Here is a 12,808-nt window from a genome sequence, read left to right as displayed (position 1 = left end):
ATCATCAGATCTTATTCATCTTATAGCTGAAAGTTTACCAGCCTTTATCAATCTTGCCTTACTTTCCTCTACTCCATTCACTGGAAACCACTTTCCTATTCCATTTTATGTGAGTTCTACTCTTCATTCATTTATTTTACTTATCTGTTCTGTGAATAAGTGATACCATGCAGTATTTGTTTTTATCTGGCTTATCTCACTTGGCTTAATGCCCTCAAGGTCTATCAATGTGTCTCAAATTGCAGGATTTCCTTTATTTTCATGGCTGAATAATATTCCATCCTATACATATAATATACCTTCTTTATCCATTTATCCACTGATGGACACTCAGGTTGTTTTATATCTTTGCTATTGTGCATTATGCTGCAATAAACATGGGAGTGCAAATACCTCTTTGATATCCTATTTTAATTTTCCTTGGATGTATGTCCAGAAGTGGGATTCCTAGATTATATGAAAGTTCTATTTTTAAAAATTTTTTTTGAAGAATCACCTTCTCACCAACAATGGACAAGCATTCAATTTCCTCCATATCCTTGCCCATACTTGCTATATCTTGACTCTTTTATGATCGTCATTATAACAGGTGTGAGGTAATATCTCATTGTGGTTTTCATTTGCATTGCCTGCTTATTAGTAATGTTGAGCACCTTTCCATGTACACATTGGCCATTTGTATGTCTTCTCTGGAAATATGTGTATACAATTTCGTTGCCAATTTTTAGTCAGACTTTTTGTTGTTATTGAGTTATATGAATTCTATACATATTTTGGATATTAACTTCTTATCAGATACTACTTTCAATTTTTTTTCTCATTTTATAATTGCCTTATTTATGTATTTATTTATATATATAATCCTCATTTGAGGACATGCTTTTATTGATTTTAGAGAGAGAGAGGTAGGGAGAGGGAGAGAAAGAGAAGAATATCAATCAGTTGCCTCCTGTTTGCAGCGTCTTGACTGGGGATCAAACACGCAACCTGGGTACATGCCCTAACTGGGAATTGAGCCCATGACCTTTCGGTGCACAAGATGATGCTCTAACCCAGTGTTTCCCAACCTTCTCTCATGATGAGAATCACCTGGTGGAGTTGTTAAAACACAGATTCCTGAATCCCAACTAAGAAGTGCTAAACTAGAATTTTTGAGAACATATAGGTAAAATTGCATACCTAACTTAGTGCTCTGTATATAAAATCTGTCTTAGAGCACTAGTTAAGTATACAATTTTACCTATATGTTCCCAAAAATTCTAGTTTAGCACTTCTTAGTTGGGATTCAGGAATCTGTGTTTTAACAACTCCACCAGGTGATTCTCATCATGAGAGAAGGTTGGGAAACACTGCTCTAACCAACTGAGCTATATTGGCCAGGGAAGTTGCCTTTTATTTATTTTTGACAGTTTTCTTTGTTTCTCAGAAATATTAGTAGGAGGAAGAAAATATCTACTTAGTAGAAGTGGAAATAAATCAAATAAAGAAAATAGAAAAGATCAATAAAAGTAAAAGCTGGTATTTTGAAAGGATAAACAAAATAGACAAATCTTTATCTAGACTTACCAAGAAGAAAAGAGGACACAAAAATGAAATTATAGATAAAAGAGCAGACATTGTAACTAACACTGCACAGATATAAAGGATCAAAGGATCAAAAGGGACCACTATGAATAATTAGATGCCATCAAATTAGATACTCAAAAATTGAATAAATTCATAGAAATATGTAACCTATTAAAACTGAACATAAAAAATAGTAAATCTAAACATTCTACTTACATGTAAGGCATTGAATCAGTAATCAAAGACCACCCAACAAAGAAAAGTCCAGAACTAGCTGAATTCACTGGTGAGTTCCATGAAACATTAAAAAAAGAATTAATACCAATGCTTCTCAAACTCTTCCAAAAAATTGAAGAGCAGAAAATACTCTCAAACTCATTTTACAAGGCCAGTACCCTAATATCAAAATCAGACAAGGGCACTACAAGAAAAGAAAATTATACCCTAAATCTCTCAAATTCAAACCAAATTCAACAACACATGAAAGGATGGTTCAGCACCTGCAAATCAATGAGATTTACCACATTAACAAAATGAATGATAAAAAACACATAAAAGTCTCAATATATGCAGAAAAAGTATTATGCAACATTCTGTATCCATTCATGATAAAAAAAAATAAGCAAAAAACACTTTTAGAAAAGTGACTATAGAGGGAATGTACCTCAACATAGTAAAGGTGTGCAGGAGGCAGCCGATCAGGGATTCTCTCTCATAAAAAATGTTTCTATCTCTCTCCCCACCTCTCCCTTCCTCTCTGACATCAATAAAAAAATAAAGGTGATATAAGACAAACCCACTGCTAGTATAACACTCAATGGTGAAACACTGAAAGCTTTCCTCTAGATCAGGAGCAAGACAAGGATGCACACTCTTACTATCTTTTTGTTGTTGTTGTTAATCCTCACCTGAGGATTTTTTCCCCATTGATCTTTTAGGAGGGGGAGAGAAGGAAGGAGGGGAGAGCGAGAGAGAGAGAGAGAGAGAGAGGGAGAAAGAGAGAGAGAGAGAGAGAGAGAGAGAGAGAGAGAGAGAGAGAGAGAGTGAGTTGCGACCTAATGATTAATTGGCACACACACACACACACACACACACACACACACACACACACCCCTGACCAGGGCTGGGGTTCAAAAAAAGAAACCCATGTACATGCCCACTCTCACTATTTTTATTCAACATAGTATTAGAAGTCCTAGCCAAAGTACTTAGATGAGGCTAAGAAATACAAGACATCCAAATTGGAAAAGAAGTAAAACTACTTCTATTTGCAATGACATAATATCATAAATAAGATACCTTAAAGACTTCACAAAAAAAATGTTAAGACTAATACATTTAGTAAAGTTGCAGGACACAAATCAACATATAAAAATAAGTTGCACTTCTACACACTAACAATGAATATCAGAAATAGAAATGAGAAAACAATCCCATTTATAATTGCATCCAAAATATATAGGAATAAATTTAACCAAGGAGATGAAAGGTCTGTATACTTAAAACTATACTATACTGATAAAAGAAATTGATGAAGACTCGAAAAATTGGGAAATATTCCATGCTCATGGATTGGAAAATTTATATTGTTAAAATGTCCTTACTATTCAAAGTAATCTAAAAGTTCAATATAATTGCTATCAAAATTTCAAAGGCATTTTCTCACAGAAATAGAATATACAATTCTACAATTTGTGTGGAACCAGAAGAGATGCTGAATAGCCAAAGCAATCTTGAGAAAGAAGAATGAAGCTTGAGTCATCATACTTCCTGATATATTACAAAGCTACAGTTATCAAAACAGCGTGAACAGAATAGAGAGCTCAGAACTACCCACCTATATATGGTCAACTAATGTATGACAAAGGAGGCAAAAATATACAATGGGGAAAGAACATTCTCTTCAATAAACGGTATTGGGGAAACTGGATCCCTGTCTTATGCCATACACCAGTGGTCGGCAAACTCATTAGTCAAAAGAGCCAAATATTAACAGTACGATTGAAATTTATTTGAGAGTCAAATTTTTAAAACTTAAACTTCATCTAATGCCACTTCCTCAAAATAAACTCACCCAGGTCATGGTATTTTGTGGTAGAGCCACACTCAATGGGCCAAAGAGCCACATGTGGCTCTCGAACCGCAGTTTGCTGACCATGGCCATACACAAAAATCTACTCAAAATGGATTAAAGATCTGAATGTAAAATCTGAAACCATAAAACTCCTAGAAGGAAACATGGTGTGAAGTGGGAGGTAAGCTCCTTGACATCGGTATTAGAATGATTTTGACACTAAAAGCAAAGGCAAAGGCAAAGCAAACTATAAAACAAAGAAACAAAGACTACAGAATAAAAAAAGCTTCTGCTCATAGAGGAGTGGCTCTGTGTAGAACTCTTAAAAGTACTTTGTGGGGGATGGATCAATATTATTAAGATAACAAGACATTGAGATTTTAGTCATAAGAATGGAGTTTAATTTGAGAATAATTATATAGTACATGCTATTAAAATAATGGGGTCAAAAGAGAATTTAATAGGAAAATACATACAGAGTAAAGAGGTCACGTGTGAGCCTTGCTGCTGCTGTTGTCCTTATGTGGTTTTCTGGGGGATTGTCCTGCCTTGCTTGTCTGGTCATTCATATCACAAGGACAGGGACTCTTGTTAACCTTGTTTTCTCCACAGACTAAACCTCCCTCAAACAAACAAGTGGAATCTGCGCTATGTTTGCCCACAGCAGTGGCGGGGTTAATCCTGGAAGACTTCACACAGTGATGTTTTTACAATTTTTTTTTTATTCCAGACATGAATTTTATAAAAGAAACCAAGAGACCTTGGGCAACCGTAGCCCAGGAGGATTTGATAGCTTGGTTGCTTCAAATCATCCAGTTTTCTCTGACTTCAGTTACTGATCACATGGGCTTTATTTTTCACACATCTCTAACTTTAACTTCTTTACGAGGGGCTTCTGGGGAAATAATCATTTTTGTCCCCCTGCCCCCAAACAGTAAAAGAGAGGCCTAGATGAGGTATATGACATGATTTGGTCTTCAGTGTTCTCTTATTTCTCATGTGATTCTGCTTTAAATGCTCAGATATTGTGGAGACATAGTCAGCTCTGTCCTCACACCACAGGAAAATGTTTCCTCCGTGCTTTGGTGGCAATATAACTTTCTGAGTCGCAGGACTTTGATTTAAGATCGCAGTGCATTGATGTAGTCATTTGTGTAGACAGACGGAAGTACTGATTTAGTGTAAATGTGTTTACACAGTCATGAATACTGCACATTTGCGCCAAATACTTTTTTCTACAAAGAAAATTTATTTTTTCCTAATACTTGTTTAAGATAAGCATTTCTCATTTCAAATGCCCTTTTGTAAATGTCTTAGAAAAAAAATGAAGTGACACAGTTTTAGAAACTTTAAGGCTATTATTTTTGCTTTTGAAAAATGGACTTCTTATTGTGTATAGAAGAAAACCCAAGAGAGCATTTAGTTTAGAGGGTGGCACATGTCTTGGCTTGGCTGCCACAGCAACCTACCACAGAATGGTGTCTTGAACAACAGACATTTATTTATCACAATTTTGGAGAGCAGATGTCTAGGATCAACATGCCAGCAGGTTTGGTTCTGGTGAAACTCTCTTCCTGGCTTACAGATGGCCACCTTCTTGCTCTGTGCTCACAAGGCCTTTAACTCTGTGCATGTGGAAAGAGGAAGATATGGCTGGTGTTTCATCCTTGTCATAAAAGGACACTGATACTATTGGATTAGGGCCCCACCCTTCTGACCCATTCAGCCTTAATTGATGCCTAACTGCATGGCCCTATCCCAAAATTCAGTAAAATTTAGGATTGGACTTCTATGAATTTGGAAGAACACAGTGCAGTCTCCAACAGTGCAAATGCCCAAGATCCTATAATTAAAAGTAAGATATATAATATCCTAATCCAACAGCCTACATAATCTGAAAACAGATTAAAATATATGACCAAACTAGCATTTGGTGAGTCAGGTTCTTAGAAGCATGGGAGGAACTGACTCTGCTTGTTCCAAACCCATTCCTTAAAAGCTGGATCTGCTTGTGCCACTGTGTCTGCAGCAATGTGGTTCTCTTTGGATCTTGAATTTCATACCAGTGGCAGCAATTTTTCAGTTCCTTCAGAGTTTATGCTCCGTGCTTAGTCTTCATGAGTTCACCTGCTGAGAGTTTTTCCTGCAGTGTGCACACTCTGCAAAATGCCTGCAGTTGTTTCTTAGAATTCTCTCTGGTCTGCAGGCTCCCTGTTTCTCTGACTTGTACTGCAACAGTGGGGTATAGAAGTGGAAATAGTTGGGTGTTGGGCTTGATTTTATATTTAGAATGGAAGGGAATCTATAACCATTATGGGCACAATACTTTCAGACAATTGGTTTAATTAATCAAAGATCTTGGTCTTGTTCTGGGATTGCCTCTTTCTCTTATTCATGTATTTAGTTACTCAATCAACAAACCTTTACCTACTATGTATCAGGCATGGTAATAGGTAATAGGGACATGACAATGAACAAACATATAATTCCTCTTCTCTGAGAATTTATAAGTTGTGGGATTGTGAGCAAGTTCCTTGGTCTTTCTGAGATTTATTTTCCTCTACTTAAGAAAGGACAATTAAATTGGTAAATAATTTTTAAAAAATATATATATTTTATTGATTTTTTTACAGAGAGGAAGAGAGAGGGATAGAGAGTTAGAAACATTGATGAGAGAGAAACATCAATCAGCTGCCTTTTGCACACCCCCTACTGAGGATATGCCCACAACCAAGGTACATGCCCTTGACCAAAATCGTACCTGGGACCTTTCAGTCTGCAGGCCAATGCTCTATCCACTGTGTCAAACCGGTTTCGGATAGATTGGTAAATCATTAATGTTGAAAGGGATTGATTTTTAAGATTTTAATATTTTTCTCTAATTACTGGAATAATATGTCTCTTAAGGAACTGGAAAACCCAAAAACAGTATACGTAAGAAAAATTAAAGTGACCTGTGACCCATGATAAATGGTGTTCATCTTTTGGTGTGTTTCTTCCCAGACTGTTTCTACATCTATGAATAGACATATTTAGAAATTTTGGCATCATTTATAGTCTGGTTTGAAATGGAGGTTTTTTCTTAGTATTATTTTATAGATATTTTTTATGTCATTGAATTTTATTAGTATGCTTGTTAATGGCAGCTTGGTAATCTATCATATAGCTATCTCATAATATTTAACTATCTCATTTAGGACACTTAACTTATTTTCTCATTTTCACTAATATAAACATATGGCAATACATGCCTCCGATTGCTTTCTTAATATAAATTCATAGAAGTAGGATTGTCAGCTCAAACAAGTTTTTGCCTGTTGAATATATATTGCAAAATTTTCATCCAGGAAACTGGTGTCAATTTATATGCCAATTAACTACATACAAGAGTCTTGGTTTTGTTTTGTTTTTCTGTATCTTCACCAACATAGATTATATTTTGAAAATCTGTGCTATTTTAAGAGGTGAAAATGTATACATTTTTTAGTTTAAAAATTACAAGGTAGAATTTGGATGAACTTTTTATGTATCTTTTAGCTATTTCCATGTCTGCAATTCCTATTTATATCCTTTTCATATTTTAATATTTTTTGCCTTATAAATTTGTTAGAACACTCTTTCTCTTAAAGGTATTAAACTATTTTTTATGTATTGTAAATATTTTTCCTATTTTGTAATTTGCCTCTTACACACAGGGTGGAGCAAAAGTAGGTGTACAGTTGTGAATATGCAAAACAGAGTTTTTCTTATATTATTATTTATTGGTTATTGTATTATTTTCCATAAGCATATGTATTTCAGATTAAAAACACTTTTTAAAAAAAAATTATAGCTATTAGTTTTGCTTCTTTGGCTTTGTTGTTTAGGAAACTTTTAGATCACAAAGTTAGATATATTTTTCTAGATTCTTTTTGGTTGTAAAGTATCAGGTTTATTTTGGGAATTTCTGTGTCTGTTTACTCTGCCACTATTGCCACATTATATTTGTTCTGGTCTTTTGTATACAAGATCTCCAGTATCATTTCCCCTCCTTCCTTTTTTATCCTAATCTTCTACATGGTAGAACGTGTCTCTACCTTGACTTTCACAGTGATTTGCTGTGTTGATTCTGATTTTGAACTTTCATGAAATACCTTCAAAATTTAAGCTATTATATGTTTAATGTCCTTACTTTATTAACTCGGACAGACATCTTCATCTTAATAAGTTGTCTTATCTCGTCTTTTAACTTGTATTCTCAGTTTGGATTTTCTTAAATGAATGACATAAAACATGTACCATTTGAAACTTTCTCCTATTTTTCTAGTAAATATTTTGCAATGAAAATAATCTCTGATGTCTGCTCCTTGAGAATTTTTTCAAAGTCCTGTTTTGCATTGCAGAGTTTTTTCATAGGTGCCCCTCATCCTTGGCAGAACAGAAATGTATTATGTAGGCCTGCCACATGTTCCCAGTGTGTGTGGATTGGCCTTGGATCTTCTCATAGAATCTTCTGAGTATCTTCTCATCCAATTTTATCTGTGGTCCTTGGGTATAGACCATTTTAGTGGCCCAGCAGCCCGGATAGGAGACCTGGAACTTGGGGCCTTGGGGAGTTCCAGCAGAGGAGTTTTATTTCTTCCTTCTCTGTGTTGGTAAAGCCTTCCTCTAGGGCCCAGTTTTCCCTTCCTGGGTTTTTAATTGCTCCATCATCCACTCTAGGTTTCTGTATCCAACTTCCCTCCTGTGGAACTCAGGAAAGTTACATTACTCTGGGAAAGAATCCCACTCATCAGAGGAATCCCCACCACTCTCTTCCTTTATATGTATATAACCTCGACTTCCTAGCGAAGTTGTGCTATGGCTTGTCTGAGGCTCAGCTCTGGCTCCTCTCAACCTTGGAGTGTGAAGTTGGGCTCTTCCAGGGCACCTTCCCCTTCTTCCTGAGAGATGGAAACCCTCTCTCTCATCAGTCAGTCATTCTCGGGAAGTCTTGGATGTCAGACTCTTGGTATTTGTAGTCCTCACCCTAGAATGAGCGGAAATACATCAAACATTTTAGGTGGAGATACCCAGAAATTGGTAGCATGTGAGAACCACTCTTCTGTAATTATCAGGCTGTTTCAGACTTTTTCTTATAGTCCCTAGCTTATTTTAGTGGGTTTCTAAAGGAGGCATAATTAGATATCTATGATGAAATAAGATGGTGAAGACTTAACTAGGATATCAGGAATGGATCTTAAAGCTTATTTGAAATAACACCTCCCTTGCCAGCCTCACAACTGTGACTTGAGGAGAAAATGAGATGGTAAATGTGAAAAAATTTTAAAGGCTGTTTGGAGCATTATACAACTACAAAGTCGCTTTCTCTCCACATTTTATGAGACCAAATTCAGGAGCCTTGGAAGCAAATTTGAGTTGCGATTTTTTTTTTAAGTTATATGTGATAATGGAAGATGTCTATTTAAGGGAAGCACAAAGCCATTCTATTTCCATGTGGTTCGCCCTCTTCTTTCACAGCAGTACATCTGAAATAGAGGTTTGTCTCGTCTCCCCCCTCCCCTCCCAAGAGAAGGCTGGCCTGAATTTCCACTTTAGACTAGTTCTTTGAGTGCCAAGAGATTGTTTCAGCAAAAAACCAATCTGCAGATAGGTCTGCCCCCGCACAATGCCAGCCATCGGGGGCAAGAGCTCTAATTAAAATGGAAGAGTTGGTAATTTTCAGCCTATCTGGGAAGCTTAAAGCTGATGTGATTTGAATGAAAGTAATGACTTTTGCTTAAAATGCAAATATTAATGCAAAAAAAAAAAAAAGAAAGAGCTGGGACTGACTCTCAGTGCTATTGAAAGATTATAATTTCTTTTTCATGCCTTCTCTTAGTTAGAGTAATTGTCCTTTTCCCTCCTGAAACTGCAATATATACATTTAACATGCAGGACACTCCCCCCCCCCCCCCTTAATGTTTCTTCCAGTTGGCAGCATATCTGTTTTAGAAACAGTGCAAATTTTAAGTATTAATAAATCTTCGAAAAAGTTGTAAGGATTTGTTGTGTATGTTTATTTATGTGGCGTGAGCCAGTTTCAGAAGTAGATTTTTTCCAGGCCTTCTCAATTTTGTTGTCTGGATAGTGTTTATCACCCAGCCTCCTAGTCTCAATTTAGACACCAAAAGCAAAAGTGACCACATTGTGAAAAGTACACATTTAAAAAAAATTAATTTCTTTATTGATTAAGGTATCACATATTTGTCCTCAACCCCCCCATTCCAATCCCTCACCCTCCCCCATTGATGTCCCCACCCCCCCTATTGTCCTTGACTATTGGTTTGGCTCATATGTGTGCACATAAATCCTTTGGTTGATCTCTCCCTTTTATCCCCACCCTCCCTTTGAGAGACAGAGAAATGCCAATCAGAACCTATAACTTCAGGGAAGAAATTTCGAGGTAACCAGAAACTCAAGAATGCCTGGGAAAAGTACACATTTTTACCCTGACATATTTGTTTTTACCAAAATAAAGTTTTAAACTTTGATTTAACATGCATTGCTTTGGTTTAAGGACATGTATTGAATTACCAAGTATTGCAATAAAAATGTGTGTTTTAAACATTAAGGCATTTATAAAGGAAGATGGAAATGTGGTTAATTATACTAGTACTGTACATGTGAAAAGCATTCCAGCTCCTTGATGTTTTTTACTAATTACAATCATTGTGAGTAAAAAGTATAGTACTTAATGAGGAGTTACAATGGCTCGAACATTGCGAAGTTATTGTTATAATAAAGGTAAACTTATAGAAAAAATTAAAACTAGCCATATTTCCTCTACCCCAATAAATCATGTTTCCCCCACCCCTTATTGATATACTAATGATTTTTTGTATAGTTTCAATGACAGTATATGAGTACTATTGAGTTTAGCATTTTTCATTCAACATTCATTATGTAGAAAGAATGTCTTTTTTCAATTTCCAACTGCACATTACGGCTTTCTGGGGGTGTTTGTCAAAGGCGCAATTGTTTACCATTACTTATTCATTTATCTTTTTAAAAATAGATTTTTATTGATTTCGGAAAGGAAGGGAGAGGGAGAGAGAGAGAAACAATAATGAGAGAGAATCATTGATCAGTTGCCTCCTGCACGCCTCCTATTGGGTGGGGATTGAGCCGGCAACCTGGGCATGTACCCTTCACCAGAATTGAACCCTGAACTCTTCAGTCCACAGGCCAACACTCTAGCCACTGAGCAAAACCAGCTAGGGCTCCCATTATTTTTGTTTGTTTTTAGATCATACTAAAATTGACATCTTTGCTCAAATTTAATTTTACCTTTCTGTGGGGAAGGTTTTATTTTTAGAATAAATGGAAGGAAGTGAGATTACCATGCCAACTGTCAAGCAGTTGAGTTAGTTCAGTGGTTGAGAACAGCCAGGGGAAGGAAGCCATTGTAGGTGACTCAGAGTGTCCTGCCAGGAGAAAGAAGCGAGTGAGCCACGGGGAAGAAAGAAGGCTCAGCTGCTGCACCCTGCTGAAGAATGGTGCCGAAGACACCCCAGTCCTGAGGCTGGGCAGGCCCTGAGTGCCCCAGAACATTCTGCTGGGAACCTCTTTCCCTTTCTCAACCAGTATCCTTAGGAAATGGCTTTGGGTGTGAATCAGACTGACTGGGAGGGTCACTCCACATGCCTCCTCATTGTCCTTGAAGTTTTTACTTCCAGTACTAAGTCAGGGTTGGCTGGTGCATGGGAGGCATTGGATCCAGCCCAGGCAGCCTGGCAAAACAGTGGAAGGGGAAAGAGGTGACCACAAAAAAGGGCCACACCAGCAGTATCAGTCCAAAACCAGGTGGTGCTTGCCGAGGCTGTTTCTCTTCACCCACACACAAGGGCAAAAGTACTACCTACAGGAGAGTCAGTCCTCCCTCCATCAGAGCTGGAGCTGGGGGAGCTGATGGAGACAAACCAGCATTTATGAACAGCATTTGGTAACATTTGATAATATTCCTTAAACCCCAACATCTCTCCTCATAGCATGGCTTCATAGCAGAGTTTACTATTTATTTCTATTTCTTCTCAGTTAACAAGTTCTTGCTAGTTTATTAAACTGCAATTAAATAACCCAGTGAACTCTGCCTTTGCTGGGAAGAGTCTTTATAAAATAAGGGTAATATTTTAGGAAAGAGAAGAAAAGAAAGAGAAAAAAAAAAGCCACAGAAAGGCTGCATTATGAGATTTCCAATTTTGCCACAGTTTTATTCTCTGGGAATCCAGGGCTTTGAATAGATTGATGATGTAGGAACTGTGATAAGAAATTTTTCTATGGTAACAAATGAAAAATTGAAAACCCACTTCAGCCATATTTGAGTTCTCATTATTATCACTTTGTCTTTCCACCAATTACCTGTCTGCTGTGCTTTTCACCAGCCCAGACTCTGTGGCCACAGTCAGCAGCTTGTTGGTTTTCTTAACGTTCTTTTTAAAAATGATTTTGTCTATAGCAGTATGTTCCTAATGTTACCTCTACCCCTTCTTACAAAAGGTATACACAGCTGTAGACAATGAGTACATATTTTAGTAGTTAACATATTTATCTGCAAAAAGAACAAATATCAGTTTGTGCTAGTCATTCTCAGAAATGTGGAGACTGATCAGTAGAGTTGAAATCATATAACACAGGTTCACATAGGTCTCTATTTCTCTGTCTTACTAATCTTCCAGATAAGCCTGCCTTTAAAATTACTATGCATCCTAGCTCTGGCCAGTGTGGCTCAGTTGGTTGAGCACCACCCCATACAACGAAGGATTATGAGTTCAATTCCCAGCCAGGGCACATACTCTATGAGCTCCGTTCCCCATCAGAATGTGTATGGGAGGCAGGTGAGCAACTGATAGATGTTTCCTTCTCGCATTGATGTTTCTTTCTCCCTTTTTCTCTCTCAAAAAAAAATTCAATTAAAATAAAGAAATTTACTATGCATCCTAGAAATGGACACAAATGTATTACAAAATCAAACTTCAGTACTTCTACATATTTTTCATGTTACAATAGCACTTTTAAACCCACTTAAAGGCCTTCAAAGTATTCAGGGGCTGTTTACAAGCACAGTGTTCTTGCTCTAAGCATAAAAAAGAATTTAAAAAGTGATTAATGAGTAAAACCAGACAGGAAGGATTTACAATATATCTTGTA

General features: G+C 36.7%; 1 protein-coding gene across 3 annotated transcripts in view; it reads left to right on the top strand.

Annotated features, from left to right (window-relative positions):
• Positions 1–12,808, top strand: part of ZMAT4 (zinc finger matrin-type 4) — a 320,194-nt gene that overhangs the window by 117,082 nt on the left and 190,304 nt on the right. The gene's annotated exons all lie outside the window — the stretch shown is intronic.

The sequence above is a fragment of the Pipistrellus hanaki genome (assembly GCF_964339955.1).
Source record: "Pipistrellus hanaki genome assembly, chromosome: 3".
Lineage (NCBI taxonomy): Eukaryota > Metazoa > Chordata > Mammalia > Chiroptera > Vespertilionidae > Pipistrellus > Pipistrellus hanaki.
Note: the sequence above shows the minus strand (reverse complement) of the source record. Positions and strands in the feature narration are given on the sequence as shown.